At 41.9% G+C, this 23,380-nt stretch overlaps 1 protein-coding gene across 2 annotated transcripts in view; it reads left to right on the forward strand.

Annotated features, from left to right (window-relative positions):
* The first annotated feature begins 4,588 nt into the window (after positions 1-4,588).
* The window catches only part of SYT3 (synaptotagmin 3), a 54,283-nt gene continuing 35,491 nt past the window's right edge, over positions 4,589-23,380 (forward strand). For both annotated transcript variants that reach the window (XM_081932518.1, XM_081932519.1), the window contains exon 1: positions 4,589-4,708. The gene's annotated coding sequence lies outside the window, so the exon portion shown is untranslated. The remainder of the gene's footprint in view (positions 4,709-23,380) is intronic.

Consider the following 23,380-nt stretch of genomic DNA (forward strand, 5'->3'; position numbering starts at 1 on the left):
TTGATTTTTTCCCCATCCAATACCACAGTGGCTTCTTCCACCTTTTCAGTTTCATATCACCTAAAATCTACTTTCCAAAGCTTTCAGTAATGATAGCATTGGACCTGCCACTGGAGGAACGCAACGGGGCCTACATTTAACCAGCCCATACACTCTAAAAATCATTACCAGATTCAGATCGTTCAAGAGATTCAGTTGCTAGTGGGGACAGCCCTTCCCTACAGCCAAACATTGTGGGCTATACACCGTATGGTGATCCCTACCATTCAAAAAGTCTCACGAAGAGATTTTGATTTGCAAGGCGAATATTTTTTGGAAAGGCAGAGTCTTTGTATACTTACAGTCTTCCAGCTTGACTGGGAAAAAGCACATCATCTTTTCATCACCAAAAAATGCACATAGGGCTCCACAAATGTCACATGGATTAGATGAACCAACAATGCCTCTCACAAGAGGAGAGATCTATTCACTTAGAGCAGTGGTTCTCAAGGTCGGGACCCCTTTGGGGGTCAAATGACCCTTTCACAGGGGTTGCCTAAGACCATCGGAAAACACATATTCTCAAAAAAATATGGAAAACATAAAATAATTTTATGGTTGGGGGTCACCACAACATGAGGAACTGTATTAAAGGGTCGTGGCATTAGGAAGGTTGAGACCCACTGACTTAGAGGCTTTGCAGGAGTCAGGAAGATTACACAGAAATCAGGCCTTCCACAAAACAACTACAGGTTCCCAGATTTTTTTCCTAGTCCTTAAATATGGCCTAATTAATCAAATGTGCTCAAATGATTTTGTCCTCCAAGCCTATTTTATATCTTTCCTCTCTTTCTGAAAGTTTCAAGGACAGTTTTGTTATTCAGGACTTACCTATTAAGAAATAAATATATTTCTTCAGATGTAGCTTTCTGCAAGTGGGAGTGTAATAGATTTCATGAGGGGATACCATTTCCTCTCCGTTTCATTTCTCCAAGTCCATCATTAGAGAATGGCCCCAACAATCCTTTCTCTTTGCTATGTGGGCTGGTTGAGAAAACAGAGGTCAAACGTACGTAACCAAACATGCCATATCCAGCTTAGTCTATACAGTGTTTCTCAACCATTTGTGTGGGCTTCAATTTGCAGAATTTTCCAGCAAGAATTCATGCATCGTAAAATCGGCAAGGTCCAGAAACATTGGTTTAGTATATTAACCCAATCACACTATATACCCATCATGGCAAACCTATGGCACATGTGCCACAGGTGGCATGCAATGCCCTCTCTATGGGCACGCGAGCCGTCGGCCCAGTTCAGATCCACTATGCATGTGTACATGCCTCCCGCCAGTCAGCTGGTTTTGGAGTCTCTATCACCCATGCAGGGGGCAGGGCACATGCACGGGAGATGCTCATGCATGTATGGGAGCCACGAGCACAGGGGGAGGGGCAGTGTGGCTGCAGGGAGGTCTACCAGGCCCAAAGCGGGGCGCGGGGGGAGGCATGCCCTACCTGCAGCCCGTTTATGCTCCCAGGAGGCTGCATGGACGCCTACTAAGCCCAAAATGGGTCATAGGGGGTTGTGCATGCATGTGTGGGGTAGTCAGGGAGCATGGGAAGGTCATGTAAGCATGCCCGGGGTAGCGCAGGGTAGCGTGAGGGGGACATGTGCTCATGTGCGGGAGGCAGGTGCAGAGCGGTCACACCACATGCTCAGGGGGCAGAGAGTGCAAGAGTGTCACACATACATTGAATTATGGGTGCTGGCGTGCGGGCACTTTTGCTACATGATGATAAAAAGGTTAGCCATCACTGCTATGTACTATAGAATGTATAAAACCAAGAGAAGATACCTCACTTAATCTATGCAATCTGTGTGCAAAGGCACAATAAATTTCACCCATGATCAGTGCTATGAATTCTCAGAGTCTGTATGTCTGTGTGAGATACTGCATTTCCAGTTGTTGCTTTTTTCCTCCTCCAATGTTTTCATCAGATAAATGAGAATACCTTCCATAGTGTGGTGTTACCTATAGCTTGTTTCATAGAGCAAAGATACCCAGGTGGTATCCCAATGCACCATCAAACTGCAGCATGTGGTGCCAGCACAGATGGTTCTCTTTAGTGCAACAGACACACGCACACACACATTTACACACACACACCAATCAGAACTGTTATAGTAATTCTGGCCAATCTATTAGCAGGGAGTGTTTCTTTTTCAGCAGGGGGAGGAAGGTGGAACACCAAATGCCATACTGAACATTTAATTCAGATCTCGGAGGATCCCCACGTCTTTTCTTTCAGAAATTGTCTAGCATTACTTGACAGACAACTGCATAAGTGCAATTTATTGAAAGTTTAAGTTTTAAACACCTGAATAAACAAAAATATTACTATTAAGCAAAACCGCAATATTCTGCAGTAATATCCATAATTTAATTCTTCATGCAATACAATGAGGATTTTTAAATGCAGTATTTAAAAAATAAGATAAAAGTATTTTAATTTGGTCAAGGGATTTACCGGCTTCTGGTAGCCAGCTTCTCTTGATATTTATTTGGATTTCCTAGTAAGCTTAGCTTTGGTTTTAGTAGAAGTGATTAGATTGACACAATGGCAAGTTATAAACTACAGTTTACAAATTACAGTAGTTAGGGTCAAAGCCTAAACCAAGGAAACCATATTATAGGTAGTAGTGTGTATACGCTCCATCCTATACATATTAGCATGGGATATATTTCCTCTTGACTATAATAGGGCAACAAAGGAAATATGGTGAAATGTCACAAACCTCACATCCTACACATACTGTGCTGATTTCTCTGGGTTGCAATAGTTTAGCCACCACTAGATGGCAACAAAGTGATACAGAAACTCAATTGCATATCTAGTGGTGGTCCAAATTTTTCTTCGGATATTGCAAATCTACCTCTGACCCAAGATGTATAAAAAATCCAGACAACCAGGAGATGGCAGCAAAAAGATACAGTTATGTGTCTTTTGCTGCCACTTGAATTTTTGCAGCCTCGATCTAGTATCCTAGAAAACCAGAATTTTTGTGAAAAAGGTAGCTTCAGTAGACAATAACTACAGGACCAGAATCCTAATCACTTAACTAAATACACTTCAAATGATTTAATTCTAATAAAAATAAATGGCACTTAATAACATTTTTTTAAAAAAGCAGCAATTGAATGTTAAGCATCCCATTATAATTGGTCGGAATGCTAAATGATGTTTTATTACTTAGTTTGAGTTGTTAGTCATTGATAAGGCAGAATATAATTTATTTAGTTTGACTTAGCTGTTAAATCATCCACTATCATTTGTAAGTCATGGGAAATAGATGATTACATGTGATCATCCCATTTTTTATTTGATTTTAAGCCAGCAGAAGGGGGGGGGGAGACAAAATGAATTTCAGAAGGGTAAGCTATGCCTCATATAATGAGAAGAACAATATATTTTCTCTTGAAAAATAGAGCATACTATACTGTATTTCATTTGTAATCATGCTGCCACCAGGCATACTCTCCCAAAACCTAGTCCTTTTGATTTTTATGGCAGTAGGTTTTAAGGAAACAGGTTTAAGAATGTTGATGCCTGTTTTAAACTCCCAACTTATGATTCTGTATAATTATAATTTGGGTTCAGATGACACAGTTTCTTTAAGAAATCAAAGAAATCCACCAATAGGGATCAAGCCCAAGAGGGACATTGGCACAGCCAGTTCTTTTCAGACAATGCTAACCATTCCCATCTTGGCATCTCCATTATTCAACCACTCTTCCCACTGCCCAGTCAGGGGGAGCACTGGCAGGGGATTATGGGAGTTACCCCTCTAGATGGCGCCAGGTTGAGGAAGGCTGACCTGGGTCTGACAAATTGAAGCCTATGTAGTTTTCCTCCCATCACCTGATAGCAGAAAGAAGCAAGCTGCTGGGGCTGTTCAAAGGCTGCCATTGGGGCATCGGGTAAGGGGTGCCTGGGGGCAAGGAAAGGATCCCTTCTTCCCCAGGCCGAGAGGGCGGAAGATGCTCCGTGTTCTTTTTGGGTTTGTGCTTTAAAGAGAAGCACAAGGAAGGTTGGGATGAAATACGGTCATTTTTGCTAAATCCTGCCCATGAAAGGACGCCGCCTTCCAGACAAGTTCGAAAGTTCGCCATCTGAATACATCGCGACAATACTGCACCCTTCTGGCTCCCGTCCTTCCGCCTGCGAGCCTCCCAGAATAGCCTTGGTCGAACAAGAGGTGCCCTTCTCCCCACCCCACCCCCCAACCTGAAAGCCACGAAACTGCACGGGAGCCGCTGGGTGTGCCGGTGCACGAATCCTTTTATCCCTCTGCACACGGATTGTGCAGGGACCATATACTCTGCTGCCGACGCCGCTGCCTTGCTGCTTTGCCTGGCTACCCTGGCTCTCTCTCTCCCCATCCCTCCCTCCCTCCCTCCCTCCCTCCCTCCCTCCTCCAGCCCCTGCGGTGCCGCCCCCCGACCCACCGCATCTAGTCCGGCGAAGGGGCTGCCGCAGCTCCCTCGCTCGCGTCTCCACCGCCCCCTCCGCCCCTCCTCCACCCCTTCTTTCTGCGGGCGCCCTCTAGCGGCCTGACTTCAGCTTCCAGCACCAGCTCCCGCGGCCAGCCGGCAAAGGAGGCAACAGTCGCGGAGCGCAACCAGCCGCTTGTCCTTCTCCCAGAGTCGGCTTCTCCGGCGTCTCTCCTTCAGGTAAGGGAACGGGCAATATGGGCAGACAGAAGAGCGACGGCTGCTGCTGCGCCTTCCGGCTGAGCAGGGAGGCTGCTGCTGAATGTGATCGGGGGCTGGAGGGGGAAAGGGAGGAAAAGTGGGGGCTTGGTTGCATATGGGTGAAGGCGGGGTGACGGAGGGGGCTTCTCCGCCATGGAGAGAAAGGGGAAAAGGTGCAGGAGGAGACAAGCTATACGGGTTAGGTGGGTGGAAAGAGGAGATCCTGGGGGTGGGGGAGGAAAAAAGAATGGAGTTGGTGAAGGGAGCTGTCATGGCATGCAGGTGGACCTGGGAAGGAGGAGCTGAAGCACGCGATGGGGTGCAGCTGGAAGATCGGGGTAGAGGTCTGAATCCAGGCCCGGGAGGCAGGCACCGGTGGGGCCCTAGTATGAATCCAGAGTGAAGTGGGGAAAATGAGAAGGGAAGGTCCCTGGGATAGAGAAGCAAAAGAAATCAAGGCGGAATCGAGGACATGCATGGGATGCAGTAGGACGAAGGGAACAAGTTTGGGGGGCAGCAGGTGTTTTAATTTGCATTTTGGAGGGAGAGGGTCATGCACAGCAGCTGCATCCATTCAGGGACTGGGGCCCTTCTGCTGGCAGGGAAAAAAGGAGAGGACAGGTATGGGGGCAGCACGTTTTTGACTCTATGGGGGTTCCCTCATCCACACACCCTTGCCTGGCGGAGGGTGTAATTAGGAGGCGGCTGGCAGGGCTCAGCACGTCAGGGCGCAGACAATGGGCCAGCCTCCCGGGGCGGCTGTTGTGCCAACACGCTGCTAATGTGATTAGGGGCACATATCGCAGCCAGCACCGGCCTCCTGTGTGCCAGTGAGCGTGCAAGAGGAGGGGAGGCAACAGCTTGGAAAGAGAGATGGCGGTGGGGGTGGGAGCAACGCCAGAGAAGGCCGTGCCTCCTTTCTCAAATGAGAGCCTTGAGGACTTTGGAAAGAATGAGGTATCTTCCAAGGGGAATGAGTGAACCCCAAAGGGAAAGAGCATGCTGTGTGTGCGAAGACTTGCCGATATGCCTCAGCATGGCATAGGCAGATGGGCTGATTCTGTAACAGACATAAAACAGTACAATACATATTAATATACTACACTTACCAGGATTTCATATTTCCTTCTGACATTGGGCATGAAATGTGTCTATCAACAGCTTTTCCAGTGTAACACCATTGTGCTTCACATTTGGTTTGTGTACACATTAAAAGTGCAAGTGTGATAGAACAGCTGTTTGTCTGTGTGAAATAAATAGAATTCTAGTAACACCCTTTGTGCTTGTATGTGTGTGAGGGTTACGGTGCCTCAGCTCAGCTCTGTCCCGCCTCAGCTTAAAGATATGAAAAAATTAAATGTATGCAGATAAGTGAGTGCATTCCTGGTACTGTGTATTTGGGTACAGGCAGCAAAATATAAAGTTTATTCCATAATATATTTTTTAATTCAACTTCAGTAAAAAAAAAGGGGGGGGCTGCGAATATGACAAGTGATGCACCTACAGAACATAATTTACCATGCATTCCTCATGCTGAGGAAATATAAGTTTCTTTAACAAACAATATCTTGCTGGAAATTTATCACATATTAATATAATATTACCATTATGTGTGGACTACTATCCTTTTTAGGTTGGTATGCAAATACTTTTTTTCTCACTTTCAATTATGATGATTCTTAGAATAAGAATGCCTGGGTAAGTCTCTGCAGTTTTCTCAGCAAGGTGTTCAGAAATCGTTTGCCATTGTCTCCTTCCTAAAGCTGAGAGAAAGTGACTGGCCCAAGGTGATCCAGCTGACTTCCTGTGCAAACTCTCTCAGGCTCTCACGATTTTTAGCATGCCTTAGCCACTAAACCAAGTTAACTCTCTCACACTATGCAAATATATCTTTGTATATGTTTGTCGATGAGTTGCATGATGTGCCAGCCTGAGGAAAATAAGGCATGACTTCCACTAGCATTTCTTGATAGTGTACCTCATCTGTACAAATGTGTGGAAGAGGATCAGGCCTAACTTGGGATAGATATTTTTGTTTAAAGGTAAAGGTAAAAGTTCCCTTCACACATATGTGCTAATCATTCCCGACTTTGGGGAGCAGTGCTCATCTCCATTTCAAAGCCGAAGAGCCAGTGCTGCCCAAAGATGTCTCTGTGGTTATGTGGTCAGCATGATTAAATGCAGAAGGCGCACAGAACACTGTTACTTTCCCACCAAAGGTGGTTCTTATTTTTCTACTTGCATTTTTATGTGGTTTAGAACTGCTAGGTTGGCAGAAGCTGGGAGAAGTAACGGGAGCTCACTCCATTTCGCGGCGCTAGGGATTCGAACTGCTGAACTGCCAACCTTTCTGATCGACAAGCTCAGCGTCTTAGCCACTGAGCCACCGTGTCCCATATTTTCCCATATTTCCCTCTTAAGAAACAAGGCTTTCTAAAGAAGTCAAGAAATGTTTTTCAGTCAAACAAAACTGTAATTACTCTTCTCCCATAATTTAAACTTTAATCTTAGCCACTTTAAGGAAGCCTTCTGCCAGGTTGAAGCCCAGTGATGACACTCTGAAGCCCAGTCAAATCCAATCCTTTATTTGCCTACACCTAATAGACAAAATATTGACAAAAACTAAAGCTGTAGCCTTCTAACCTACTAGATATATCCTTAGAAATTCTAAACCAGTGGTCCCCAGCTGTTCCAGCTCTACAGACTACAGGCAGTGGTGTGTGGGTGGGTGTGTTTTGCATGTGCAACATAATCCTGAACATGCGCAAATGAACCTTTGCATACTTGCCCACTGCTTGCACAGTCCGGTTCCCATAGGGCCATGGCCCAGGAGTTTGGGACTCCTTTTCTAAAGCCCTCATCCAATTTGGGACTTGCGAAGTCCCTTAATTTAGGCCTCTCTCTGGGAGAGCATTGTGTTGCAAAAATGTCCCAGCTGGTCCTGCAGGTGCTGATTCCCTCACACTTTCTGCAGTTTGGCCTCTGCAGTTGTTGAACTACTATTACCCTCATCCCATGTGCTGATTGCTGATTATGAGATGTTAGGATTATCAGTTTCTCCCATCTTTAAACACTGAGCGTTTGCTTTATCCATTGAGCCTTACTTCCACTTTCCCTTCTTTCTAAAAATTCTGAGAATCCTGGTTGAAATCTATTCAACTCTGAAAGTATTTAGTGTCTTTAAAAATCTGCTCCCCCTCTCTCTCGGCCCCCTGCAATTTTTATTAAATGGTTTGAATGAGCATTCTGCAGAAATTAGAAGGAAGGTTACAGTGGTCCCATCACTTACCTCAAACTCTGCCCTAACTTTCAATGTGGTCTAGTGGTTAAGTCCCCAGGCTAGAACACTGGAGACTCTGAGTGCAAGTCTTGCCTTAGTCATGAAAGCCACCTGTGTGATTTTGGGTCAGGAACTCATCTTAACCCAACCCTCCTAACAGAATTGTTGTCGTGGGGAAAATAGGAAGAAATGTTGGATATATTCACTTCCTTATTTGTAAAAATAAATTATAAAGGTGAGATACAAAGAAATAAAATAAAAACAAAGAGGCCAGTTAATAAATAAAAAAAAACCACCTTCCTTTAAGGTTATAGAAAAACTTTGCAGAATGGAGATAGTATTCTTCATATTGGCAGCAACAAGACATCTTATCGACCCGACATGGCTGTGGATGCAACAGGGCTGGGTCATGTTACGTGCAGATGGCAGCGCCGAAAGACAAGCAGGCAACTGCAAGTTGGGAGGGAAGAAAGCAGGAATTCCTAGTTACCTGGGTAGGATTGGGACCTTGTGAGTTATTTATGGATTTATCAAACAGATTTATATGACTGCCTGTCTAGCTAAAGGAACTCTGGGTAATGAACAAAAATAAGAACACAATACAATTGTTTTTTTATTAAAAAGAAAAAGAAAAATAGCATTGAGGCCTGATACAACTCATATTTGTAAATCAACTAACCCATGCCAGCTAGTTTTTGGCCTTGAGGAATGCAATATCCAGTTCAGCCACTGTGGTAGCTACTCAGTTAAGACAGAGTGTTGCCCAGGGTATAACCATCATGGAGGAAATCTACCCTTTGTACCCCCAATGAGAGCCCATGATATGACTGTGGTGCACTGGAACAAACTATAACATGTATAGTTCAAGAACGTCTCCTCAGGAAATTTCAAGGTACCTGGAATGATCTCCTCGCAGCCACACAGTCAGATGGTTAGCTTCCTTAGATAACAAATGATAACATCGATCCCATTGCCATTGTATGGCTCCATATTATGGTGATTTTGTTACGGTTTCATCTTAATTTAATATTTTATCTCCTGTATTATATTGTCCACATATTATTCGTATATGTGTGTGTTTGCTGATAGTTTATTTAAATAGTAATATGATAAACAAACAAACAAACAAACAAACAAACAACCAGGACGGCTCTGTCAACATCATGGCCCTTGGGCCTGTAAGAGGTGAGGGGGCACTGCCACAGAGTTATAGTGCAGGCTGCTCAGTGATGGAATTGCTGGTACTGCAAGAACAGCCAACAGGCCAGATGTTGGTCAATTTATGTCTGACAGAACTTTGTAAAAAGAGGATGGTGCATATTACATGCTGCAAAATTTGGCAACGGGGAGATGGCTATTCAGCCCATCTTGCTGAATCAGGCCCTGCATTTCTGCTTGAATTGCACCTTTAATGACAAGAATGGTGGACCCCTGAGGCCTCAACATATGATTTTAAGGTCTACATCAGGCTGCAGGGTGCATGCCCAAACCATTTTTTGTGGCTGGCAGAAATTTCTGATCTCAGTTGTTGAAAGTGGATGGTGTATTTTGCTGCCATTTTCAAATTAAAAACAAAATGTATCATAAATTTCAAAATATACTTTAGTTAATTGTTAATTACCAAAAAACCCTCCCAAAGCAAGACCCTTGCAAAAATCCTGATTAAACACACTTTGTGTTACTTTCCTACTCAATTCTACCAGTACCCATTCCATAATGTGCATGTATTAGCCACCCCAAAGTTTCCTAGTCTTGATCTACAATAGTGAAGGTTGGGTATCCGGGTCCACAGTGGAGAGTACAGCTCATTAAATATTAGAAATAGTGGTTGATTAATATACAGGCGAATCAAACCGGTCAGTCCTAGAGGAGATCAACTCTGACTGCTCTTTAGATGACCAGATCCTGAAGATGAAACTCAAATACTTTGGCTACCTAATGAGAAGGAAGGACTCACTGGAGAAGAGCCTAATGCTAAGGAAAGACCGAGGGCAAAAGAAGAAGGGGACGACAGAGAATGAGGTGGCTGGATGGAGTCACAGAAGCAGTAGGTGTGATCTTAAATGGACTCTGGGGGATGGCAGAGGACAAGAAGGCCTGGAGGAACGTTGTTCATAGGGTCATGATGGGTCGTACATGACTTGGCGACTAACAACAACAATAATATCTAGGCATAGGATTCAGCCATAGTATTTGGGTGGCACACATAGTTATAAAAGGTAGCCATCCTATTCCCCATCAGTGAAAGTAGGAGTGAAAGTGAAGGTCAAGGCTCTCCTTTCCACCCCCTATCTTCCTGCAATGCATATTTTACATGATGGGTCAGCAGGAAGAGGACAGAAGCATTTTTTTAGATCAGCCTTCCCCAACCAAGTGCTTTCCCGGATGTGTTGATTTGTAAGTCCCATCACTGCAGCCACAGATCATGCTTGCTGAAGAAGATGAGATGAGACAATTTATCTGAAGGTTTCCCTGGGTGTGTGGTTGCCTCCAGTCAGCAATTTAGTCTAGATTTCCCTGTGTGTGCTTTCAGATGTAGAACCTGCTTTATCAAATGTACTAATGGATTAATGGGATTCTCATGACAGACAGGTAGAGAACAAGACCAATGCGATGCAATTTTTGTATGAATTCCTCTTGTCTGATTCCATTTGTGTTTCCTAAACTATGGTTTGGTGCCTGGCTTTGCATTCTAGAAAGATAAAAATTGCCTCTTTCTTTTTTCTTTCCTTCCTTTTGACCTTTATATCCAGCTGATGGGTATCCACATGGCTAGGAGTTGAATTACGAGAGAAGTAGTGACAAAACCTAGGGCTTCACTCAATAAAAAGAGCAAGAGGACCTCCGAATGCATCAAGGACTGGTTTATATGTTTCCACTGATCTTATTGAAAACCCAGAATCAAAAAGAAGTAACCCGGATGACAGTTTGCCCAAAATGCACTTACTAGTGTCCTAGTTACAATGCAATACAGTGCCTATCAATCAGCAGTGCAGAATAAATGGTCTAAGTGGGACACAACTCTGTTGGATAAATTGAACAATAACCCATGAAACAGAGAACAGGAGGAGGGCAGAGCAATCAGTCTCCAGACAACGTCCTAAGGCAAAAGATGGGTTGGTGTTTCTGTAGGTTCCTATTGTAATTGGAAGAGCTTCTGGAAGTTTGGGCTCAGGAGCCAAAATATAATGAAATAATGTTTTGCAGTGAGTTCACACTCACTCATTAGCTTCAAGGTATTTCTTGGAGGGGAAGACTGCTCCAAATAACAACTACTGCTTCTGCATCATATAGCTTTTAGTCATTAATTTACAGTTCCAGCAAGAAAAAAATATATGGTAAATGGCATGATTGCAATTCTTACATCCTGAAAGCTTAATCATAACTATTAAGTATAATGTTTGGGAAAGACTCTAAGTCCTTTAATGAAAAAGTGAGCTTTTTGTTTCTGTCTTGATGGGAGTCAGGTTCTTTGGCATTAGGGGGGGGTGGGGATTAATTTTTTAAAAAAGAAAACAATTTGTTTGTTAATTACCTAACGATTTATTTGAGGATTACATTTAGCTTTGAGAACTTTAACAAGGGTTAGTACTTGCTGAAAACTGAGTGAAGATATTTCATCGCAGGACATATGGTTGGCCACCAGACTTGATGGCTATAAAAAGGAATAGGGAGAAATCCAAGGGGGATCCATCTCTTGCTTTAAACCTGCAGCTGGGTAAAATTGTCATTTTTAGAGGACATACATCCTTAGTGCACCGATTGCTGGGAACTCTCTCGAGACACCTGGTTGCTTACTTGCAGGAAAACTTGAGAAGTTGGACCAATTTTGGTCTGCTCCAGCAAAACATCTCTTATGTGAGAAGCCATAAATGTTCTGGGATTATAATGTACAACATTATGGCTCGGTGAGAAAAATAAGAGATGAAAAAGAAGCAAGGTGATATCCTATTAATTAATTAATTAATCTTTATGGTAGAACCCCAATGAGGCATGCTCTCCCCCCCTCCCCCCATGCACAGCCATATGGCCATCGTGGTCAATGCAGCAGCAGTATATGGAACCCAGCTTCATTTTCAGTTGTTGCCTTGTGTAGACTACAAGGCCCTCGGACTTGTTTTTCCCTTATGTATAGTGCCTACAGACTATTGCTCAGTACACATTAAGTCATAGTGTGAGTTATAACTTTTTCTTCATTCTATGTTTGCAGTGTCGCTTGCAGTGTTGGAGAATATGCTCTTTTCATATAGAAATTGGAAACCATCTTGATATTGTTTCAGGCTTTTCACATCACCCTTTGCTTTTCCTTCTTCCTCCAGGCATGGAATTCCAGTGGGGTGGAGATCTCCCCCCCCCCTCCACCACCATATGCTTCTCATCTACATAGGGGTAGCACTAATAGCTCAGATCCATCTTCCTGGAGGTTCCCTTCAAAATCCCTTTTCTCTTGTTCCTCCTCCTCATCTCCCTTACACAGCACAGTGACTCATTCCATGCGGGGGTGACAAATGGCAAGTGATTGAAGAGGCGGTATTGACATGATGCATGAGCCAGAGAACTGAAATCTCCCTTTCACTGACACAGATAAATGCACCCTGCACATGCATACTTGGCTTAACGGTGGGGCTTCCTTTTTCATGCATAATATTCAACTGGAGTCCTGGGCAGCCTCATCCAAAAGGATAGAGAACATTCCACAGGTGTGTCCAAAGCCAATGGTGGCTAATGCATTTGCAGCATATCCTATCTTAGCTGCACATCACTAGGAGGAAAGAGAGTCTTCCCTAAGAACAATGTGTGTTTCACCCTCAATGCAAAAGTGTGTTGCTCCAGCTCTGTTATCATGAGAGTTTGCTGAGTCAAGGTCAAAAAGACTACAAAATGAAAATGTTGTTTAGAAACTGAGCATTAAGTGTTTGTGGCAGCTGCTCAGGATTGTCAAGAAAGCTTTTTATTAAGGTAATCCAAAGATACACTCAAGAGGAGCAGCACATAGCTGTACCCTGCCTATTTGTACTTCATGTTTGCACTGAAGATAATTTGCAGTGCAATAGCCATGTCAAGAAACAGAAGTAAGGAAATATGCAACAGGTTGACAAACTGAGCTAACAATTACAGGAGATGAATAAGAGAAAGTAAGCAGGAACAATTCAACTATGTGTGAATTCGTACTCAACTGTCACTGAAAACATTCCAGTCTGCTAGATACCCTGATCTGGAAAATCATTCTCTGATAGGTTGACTGAATTCTATAACATGTATGCATACATGATCCTGCTCTGTGACTGTGTTTTACTGCATGCTTAGGATAGTGCCATGCTTCCTAATATGAATGCTATTGTTTGAATTATTTATAGCTGGCAGGTATATATTAGATGTCATTACCGAGATATTACGGGTAGTCCTCGACTTACAAAAGTTCATTTAGTGACTGTTCAAAGTTACATCAGCACTGAAAAAGATGACCTTTGACTGTTTTTCACACAACCTTTGCAGCATGCCCATGATCATGTGATCAAAATTCAGACGGTTGGCAACTGACACATACTTATAACCGTTGCTGTGCTCTAAGATCATGTGATCGCCTTTTGCAATCTTTTGACGAGCAAAGTCAATGGGAATGCTAGATTCACTTAAAAATCATGTTACTAACTTATCAACTGTAATGATTTACTTAACAAATGTGGTAAGAAAGGTCGTAAAATGGGGGCAAAACTTACTTAACAAACTTCTTACTTAGCAACACAAATATGGAACTCAATTGTGGTCTAAGTATACCTGTATATGTGCCAATGAAAATAGTTCATATTTTCATGGACACAGAAAGTGTTGTGTGTGTGTAGGGGTGTGTGTGTGTCTACCGGACACTGTCACTGATGTAATGGATATGGGAGAGACCTGTTTTAAATTTCTCATTCAGTTTTAAGTCTGACACAGAAGAGTTTTTGGCCTCACTTCCTGTACCCTTGAAATGGCAATACTGATGATTTTATTGAGGATTGCTGATAACAACAAGACAAACATTGTTGGGAGAAAACTAATACATCAGGTATTAGAAGCAATTTCAAAAGGGATGATTATAATAAAAGAGAACATCAGGATCCAAATGCCAAAAAATGTGCAATAAAAACCAGAACGGATATGGATGTTTGCCAACAACAATAGCTCTTATTATTCTGTCTATCTACCTTTGAAATTATCTTGCATCATTGAAAGAGGCAAATTCCAGGAAAATAGGTACATGCCTGTTTTGGTATAAAGAAGGTTAAGTAAATACATTCTGTTCTCAGCAGAAACCTATTGCTTCTTCATTTAAAAGAATATGTTTATGTCATAACCTTTTTTTATTTGTTCTGTTTGGTGAAGGTATATTTCTAGAAAGAAGGATATCAGTCTATTGAATAAAAGGAACTCTGGAATTGAATAGGATTGCATTCTAATCATTGTTGTGTGTTAACAACAAGAGACTTATTTGATGCTGGTATTTGCCACCCGTGTAAGTGTGAGCTACAATGAAGCTAGAATCTTTCACATAAGCCTCCTCAATATGTTGCTTCTCTGATGTGATGCTGAACTTATACTTATGTGCAAACCTGTACATAGTGCTACTTCAGAATTTAGAATTATTCATTAAATGTATTGGTTTTAAGAAGTCTGCAAGTTTCCTTTCAATAGGCAATTTATCTTTTGGTCAGAAGGTGAAATATAAAAAAGAGTAGAATATTTTTGATTATTTTGTCCACTTTAGTGGACAAGAACAAATAAAAACATACGTTATTCTCTGAAGAAGTGTTATCACTGCCATATTTAACCAATGCTACTATGTACTGAGCAAAAGGCTTCCGTGATCCAAACTACTGTGATATATTCTTGTTAAAGCTCAGTAAAATTGGCACGTAAACAGAAGAGTTTGCAACAGGATGAGGTTGAGTCCTTTGTGTGTAACTTTGGTGCAAGACAACAGGCCAAGGGCCTAAGTCTGATGTACCAACAATTACACTCGCAAAAATTCATGGAACCAGACCAAATTAAATGTAACTTAAATTAATTTGAATTTAATATTATTTTAATACAAGTGCACACCTATATGTATTTATTTTTCCATTTTGTTACATTAAATACTGCAGATCATCAATAACTTTTGGAAAGATTCTAGTTATCTCAAAGCTATGGTAAACCATATACAACCTTCAGCTGTGAGTTGGATGCATCTGCTTTCGCTCATGCATGTAATGCTGTTGGCCAACTAATAGGCTATTTGGAGAGCACACAGGCTGAACTCATCTTCTGTTGCATTCAGGAAACATTGCTGAAAAAGAGGAAATTAGAATAAGAGCAAGATTGAAGAAAAGGAACAAAGGGAAATAGACAACTGCATGTAACTAGCTAATCTTTTCTGTGTTGTGTGGCTGATTTGGAGCCGGGAGGAATTTATTCTTGATTTTAAGGTCCACAAGTGAGCCCTGCAACAAAATGTTGTCTATGTCCTTTCTAAGAGGCCTGCTCAAATTTTTTGAGAAGGCTGGTTGTGCTCTTCTTCCATATAGCCTTTTATGTTTCATTGGTTTTATTGTAATTTCTTTGTTTTGATTATTGTGAACTACCCAGAGTAATTGAGAGTTGGGCAGCATGCAAGTTTAATAAATTATTATTATGGTGCGTTGCATAGTCAGTCAGCTGTTTCAACTGGATTTAGCTTTCTCCGTATTCCTTTGTCAGCAAATATGTAATATACTACTGAACAATCAAGTCTCAAGTTGGATAATTTTGTGGGTGGGTGTGTTGCAGAAAATTAAGGGGCTCAGACTTCGGGATCAGGAGAAGTGGATGTATTGATATCAAGGTTCAGACCAAGCTATGCAAGACAGCCATTTGAACATATGAACAACAACTTATAGAAAAGATAGTTCTTATATATCTTTCAAAAGCAGCAGAACATGGGAATGTAACATGTTCCTGTTACTAAATATCTTGCTAAGCTTTTCCAGTAACTTTCTATGGCTAGCTTGTACTCTTGTGGTTAGGCTTTTAACATTTTCTGTTCTTGTACATGTCTTAAAAGCAAGTCTTTATTCCTTCTTTCTGTCATGTCTTACTTTTATATCTTGATTCACTTTATGTCCTGCCTCATCCCCCCCCTTTAAGACTCTATTTTTAGCTACAATTGAGTCTTACCTATTATAGTATCTTAGATTATGGCATTTGGCATAACATAATCAGTTCAAGTTAATGATATATAACATCAATAAGAAAAAGCAAGTAATTAATATATATTCACGACGTTTCGATGAAGTCTCATCATCTTCAGGTTGGTGCTTCCGGCTTGGTGCTTCCAGGAGCACCAGAAGCAAACAACAAACCAGAATCCAGACCACAGCTGCATTATTAGCCACTTTAAACCCCTCCAATCCATACATGAAGCAAACTGATGCCCACCACGAAGATGTGGCACTACCACAAATGCGAAGCCAAACAACAGTAACGCAGCTCACCAGCTCAAATCCCTCTGCAACTCAGACTAACACAAGCACAACCAACCCCCACCCATACAGAACACGCCCCCATCCAATAAGAGCACAGCCAAACTCCCATCCAATCAGAGCACAGCCAAGCCCCCTACCAATCATAATACACCCCCTCCCAATCAGAATGCAGCCAAACTCCCACCCAATCAGTTCAAATCCCCACTGGCAGTTAAAAAAAGAAACCGGCCGAGACCTCACATTGCTCCTGGAAGCACCAAGCCAGAAGCACCAACCTGAAGATGATGAATGAGACTTCATCGAAACGTCGTGAATATACTTCCAATTCTGCGCGGGGGAAAACCCGAACAACCAAAGACGTACATATAAACACCCGCGAAAACCTCAAAAAACAAATATATGTATGTATGTATGTATGTATGTATGTATGTATGTATTTGTGTTACAACCCCTGGTATGCCTAAATATGGGAGGAAGGTCACTACTCCCTCTTTCTGTCCTTCGGCTCATCACAGAAGACCATGCAGGCAGAAAACCATATTTTTATTTTTAATGTTGCCTTTTTATATTTGTGTTGTATTTGTACTGATAAATAAATAAAGGGAGACTAGTATAGATCTATTTCGAGCTAATTAGCTCTCATCAGCTAACTTCATCAGGTTCAAATCCCAGTAAGGGTATGGCTAGCTGATGAGAGCTAATTAGCTCGAAATAGATCTATACCAGTCTCCCTTTATTTATTTATCAGTACAAATACAAAACACACACACACACACATATATATGTATTTGTGTTACAACCCCTGGTATGCCTAAATATGGGAGGAAGGTCACTACTCCCTCTTTCTATATTATATACTATATATATATAGCAATATATATATAGTATATATTTACTATATATATACTATATATATACTATATATATAGCAATATATATACTATATATATATAGCAATATTTATACTATATATAGCATATATATATATACTATTATATATATACTATATATAGCATATATATAGTATATATATATATATATATATATATATATATATATATATATATATATATATATACATACATACTATATATAGCATATATATACTATATATAGCAATATATATATATAGCAATTCTCAGACCTCATCCTCCTCAGGATCATTAACAAGTTTGTTCCCCACTGACAACACCCATCTTGGGGAAGAGGTGTACCAGGGTACAAGTTCCAGTCCAGTTAGAAGGTAAGCATACATACGTAGAAGACTCCATGTTCTCCTACACACACACCTATGTTCATGGAAAAGTCATGGGCCAAGAGGTTCTTTTCATTAGTCCAAGCCCCCAAGGTCCCTGCTATGAACATGCCAGTAAGCATGTCTCTCTAGGGCTAAGGTATAATTCTGATGGTCATTGCTCTTCTGCCAGTGACCCTATCAGGTTCCTGATACCGTTTGACACACAAGGAGGGTAGTCCTAGGATTTCCACACCAACGGCTATAGGGCCAACAATGGGGAGGTGGCTCATCCCCAGCCTTTTTAATGCATTGTAAAAGTCACCTTGTAACTTGGCTTCTGCTGCTTTAGTTCTCCATCTACCACCCTTCTCAAGGACCACCATGGCCCTGGTCTTTACCCAAAGGTCTGGCTCTACTGGAACAGCATGGTAAGATGATGGGGCAGCAAACAAGCACAACCAGCATTTTTGACCTAGTGTGGGCTCGGATTGATTAATTAGACTCTGACTTAGTTCAAAGGGGTATGGAGTACTAATTCTGTGCCACTTTTTTGCAAGCAATTTTGTTCAGCCTGTCATTTTTATAAGCTTTAATTAAACTCCTTGTATTTATATAGTTCCCTTCTCTTAATTGTCTCAGAGGCCCATTCTCGCTTTGTTCCATCCCATGTTTTACCTGGATTGTTGGGTGTTTGTCCTTAGGGTTTGGGGTTGGTTTAGGTTCAGGGTATCGTCCCTACCGAGAGATGAGACACCGGTGGCGGGAGCGAGCTGCCTCCAAACCCCGTCCATCATCTCCAGGAACCCCATACCCTGGGCCCTGATTTTGTCCTTTGGGATTCTCAACATCCCCGGAGCCTCTCTCAAGGGCAAGGGGAGTCACATTTTCACAACAATGGGAACTACTGTTCAGGATGTTATCACTCAGCAGGCCCTTTGCCAATAACAGCCAAAGCCACAAAAAGCTCATAATTGTCCCTTACACAGAACCTATCCAATCACAATTCCCTTAATCTACAAAATCACCACGTCAGGAAGAAGATTGGGGTTGTATATGATTTGGGAAAGGGCAATATCAGTCTTAGGTGTCCCACAGAACCAACCCTTATTTGTTAAATATAATGTCCACAGTCCCAGGATGAGTACTACACTACAGAGAGCCCACTCCTAGGTTTCCTCAAACATAAGTGTCTCCAGGAGTTTCGTACTGTCCTTTGTCACAGTCAATGATTTTAGCCTCAGCACCTGTCTTTCTTGGGAGGGGGCGATTCCAGAGGAATGAATATCCCATACAACAAATCACAATAAGGGCAAGCACTCTCACTAAAGCAATAGATAGTTATGGCTATGTATGCTCGACTTTCGATGCCCTGACAGGTGGCCAGGTTTCTTAATACATTTTACATCTAACAAATGGAACGTTGTCTTCTTCCTCCAAATCTTCGGCCGTACATAGAGGGTCAGCTTCCAGGGGGTGACTACTAGTAAGGCCTCTTCTGCCCCATAGTAGTCTGCCTGTTGCCGGGAGGACAGTTATGGGGTGCTTCTTCAAGCGTACCACTAAAGGGCGGGCTTCGTCCTGGTCTGCCTCCCAATACTCATCAATAGCTGGCTTAACTCGAGTCCAGTGAATCCAAACCTTGGATTCCAACACTCTTACTGCAGGTGGAGAACACGTGACCACAGTAAATGGCTCTTCCACCTAAGTTTCAAATTCTCTCCTTTCCAGTGTTTTACCCATACTCTGTCTCCCACCCAAATATTATGAGTAGAGGTGCTCAGAAATGGTGGACTGAGGGCACACAGTATTGTTGGATCTCTTGTATTTGCTTATTTAATTCTCCCACCATTTGATTTACCCACAAGGTCCCTATTTGACCTGGGTCCCCTGCGTGATTTTTCAAGTTAGCACTTATAACCAGGAGTCTTCCAAATATCATTTCAAAAGGAGATAACCGAATTTCCTTTTGTGGAGGCATCACACAGACCAAAGTGCCAATGACAATGCATTCACCCATTTAAGGTGAATTTCAAGAGACACCTTTGTCCTTGAATAGGATTCTTGTCACTTCGTGTGCCTGTTTTGTTTTGGTGGGAAAACATTCAGGCCACCTAGTATAATTGCACACTATGACTAGAATTGCCTTATATAGTCCACACTTGGGCATGTCTGTGAAATCAATAACTAATGAATCCATAGGGTAATATCCCTTGGGCTGACTTCTAGTGGAAGCCTAGGTCCTTGTCTTGGATTAACTTGAGCACATAGTGAGTGAAGGAGATTAATGTAAGCAATATGCTGAAGTGCTTCTGCTAACACACTCTTGCCCATGTGTGTTGTTGAGTGAGAGTCTTTTACTACTGTCCAGGCTAAGTTGGCTGGTACAAAAATTCTTCAGTCTGGGAGTACATACCATTTTCCCTGTTTATGTCACTTCAAATCTACAGTTGCCTGGAGTTCCTCTGCTTTAGAATACCTGGGGCTCAGTCCCCTTGGCATTTCCAATGCTACATAAGCTGTCATGTCAGGGTAGCTCTGATCATCTCAGGTTGCTGACAGCCTTGCTTCTCTGTCAGCTGCTTTTCCCTTTTCAGCTGGATCTGAGCATCCAGCTTGGAGATTGTGCAGATCCCCCATATGGAATCTTTAATTCCCCTGGGCAAGCACACTAGCTGCTCTTCTTTTCCTCTGCTGTTAAGAGTCTTCTCTCTCTTATTGCATTTTTTTCCCTTTGCTGTGTCTTCCTTATTGTTTTTAAAGATCAAAACATTTAATAAAAAATATTTATTTAAAAAGAGAGTCTTCTCTCTCTATAAACTGCGGCATGGACATGTAATGTGAGGAATGCATATTTAGAATCAATCCAAATGTTTATACTTTCATTCTGTGTCCTTTCTAGCGCTCGTATTAAAGCCCACAACTCTGCTACTTGAACACTAGTGCTCTTTCTTTCTAATACTCCACGAATTGCATGACTAGTAAATATAGTAATTGGCTGCCCAAAAGTCAATTTATTAGCTTCTTTGATCAGAAAAGCGCATGCGGCCAGGATTTTAAGGCAATGTGGCAACCCTTTTGCTACTTCATGAAGTTGTCTCGACAGATAAGCTGTGGGTTGTTGCCACTTCCCTTTTCTCGAGTCAAGATTCCAAATGTTATATTACTACAAATTGAAAGATTTCTCAAGGTTGGGAAGTCCCATAACATGAGCTTGAGACAATGCTTACTTTAAAATCTCAAATGCCTGTTTTTGTTCCTGTGTCTAAACAAAAGGTTCTTTTTCACTAATTGAGTTTTCTGACGGAGTTTGGATACCTGTCGTTAAATCAAATCTTTAAATTTTTCACCACTATTCTGTGGGGATAGACAGCATTCTATTCCAAAAGCCTGGGAAACAGTTTGTATCACCTGAGCTGTGAAGTAGGGGCCAGAATATGAGGACATATAGGCACCCCAAATCTTGGCACAATGTCTTTCAATACACACAAAACCAAGAGATCTCTACATCCCAATTTCTGGGAAAATTTGGGGGAAATCTATCCCTGTAGAAGGATTCCCAGTGGAAGTTTCCATCCTGTCTTTAGGTTGTTTTGTGCACAACAGAGACAGGCTGCAGCAACCTGATTAACAACAGCATATGTGCCTTTTGCCACCATGTATCGAGTGTCAAAATCAGTGAGCCCTTTTTCCCCCAAATAGCCCCATGAGCATATAAAACTCTAAATGCATATTTTCTGTCTGTGTAGACATTAACCATCTTCCCTTTTGCTAACTGGAGGGCTCTTCCTCTGACTGGGTGTGGGATTCTAACTACCGACCCCTCCTTGTACAATTCTTCCGGCAGTTCCCCTGGCCTCCCACTCTTCCTGTCTAAGTGCCTCAGTGAGAAAAAGTACATTTCTTCTTGCCCTTTGAAGTTCCTTCTTCTCTGAGATTTTGATCCCAATTAATATACGCTTTGTATGCTCATTCCACAAGTTCAGAGATGCCTTTCCTGCCCCCATTTTTTGTCTTCTGTAATTTTTGCCCTAATGTCATCTACAGAGTGACCAATGAAGATCATAGTCCCTTTTGGGAGAGGGGGCGGTATAAAAGTTTGAAATAAAGTAAAGTAAAGTTGAAATATTGACAATTCTCTTATTTTCTTCAACCTCGGGATCTAATGTGGTATATTGCCTAAAGGTTTGATAAATGCATTCTAAGAATCCTTAAATTCTTAACTTTTGTTTAAGACTTAACAAAACCAAGGTAAAAGCAAGTTCTGCAGCCGAATGGACTGAGGTTCCCAATCTGGTTCCTCCAGTAAACATGTCCAGTCCGAATCTATTGCATGAACCTTCTGCAAAGTCTTATCCATTGTTCCCTTCACCAGCCTTCTTTCCTCTGGGGTTAATAAAATTTCCATCAGACTTTGTACATCTGCCCAAGTAGGCTGGTGATTTCAGAAAATTGATGCAAAAAGGACGTGCATCTGATCTGGATTCTCTCTATAATTAGGAATTTGATTTTTTTCAATTATATAAATCAGCAATTGAGAATGGAGCATATACCCACACCTTACATAGCTCCCCCTCAGCTCCTGGCAATAAAATTTCCCTTAGGGGCAATTGGAGTTCTGTCTCAACTGCTCTCTTGGACCGGGTTTGTGATCCAGTTGATCTGTCCCCTTGGGAACCTTTTTGGTTTTCTTCCTCCTGGCCCCACCTAATGGGACCGTTTGTTCTTTCTAATCAATATCTGATCCCATCTTTTGTCTCCTTGGGTCTACTATTCCTTCAGTGTCAACCACTTCATGTCAAAGATCAACTAGGTGGAGGGCACTGCTGTCACACACACACACACACACACACACACACACACACACACACACACACACTTTTTAAACACTTAAACACATCAACAAAGAAAAATATTCAAGTTAAAACAATACAGGAACTAAATGTTCCATTGAGACTCTCTTTTTTTCTTTTTCTTTTTCTTTCTTTTCTTTTCTTTCCTCCCGGAGGCTTGTTACCCATCCTGGTAATTGACTATATCTCAGGGTTTTCCTAAGAGTGTTGTATTCTGTCCTCCCAGGACTACACACCTTACAACTCTTTTCCCCCCTGTCCTCCTTAAGTACTAGATTGTTAATACCTGTCTCTGCTCTGGGATGTTTGGTGTCTTCTCTTTTCTAGTTTGGATCTCCCAGCCAATGCTGGCATATTTTTAAAGATCCAAACTTTTCTATATCTATCTTTAGATATCCCAGCAAGTGCTGAAATATTTTTAAAGATCAAGATGTATAGAGACGTTTGTTCACACATTGTTTGCATTCGACCAGGTTTCTAGCTTGGATCTCCCATTCAGATAGGCTTTAACTTTTTATTACCTGCTCTTAAGCATTTGGTAATATGGTCTTGAATTGCTTGTGCAATGGGGTGAGGATCACTTCTCTGATAGAGACGAATAAGCACTGCCAAAGGCTTTACTTGAATGACTAATGGTGTATGGTGACCTGCATGTTCTTGAGGATTATTTTCTGCCCATAATCACTCCACTTCAAACTCCTGCCAGGTATAGAGGACTCAAACCTCTTGGACCCCCATTTTTACAGAATTGGCCTTAGGGTCTCCATAATCTCCACTAAAACCTTTCTTAAAATTTCTCAA

This window comes from Natrix helvetica (assembly GCF_964273705.1).
Source record: "Natrix helvetica genome assembly, chromosome: Z".
Classification (NCBI taxonomy): domain Eukaryota; kingdom Metazoa; phylum Chordata; class Lepidosauria; order Squamata; family Natricidae; genus Natrix; species Natrix helvetica.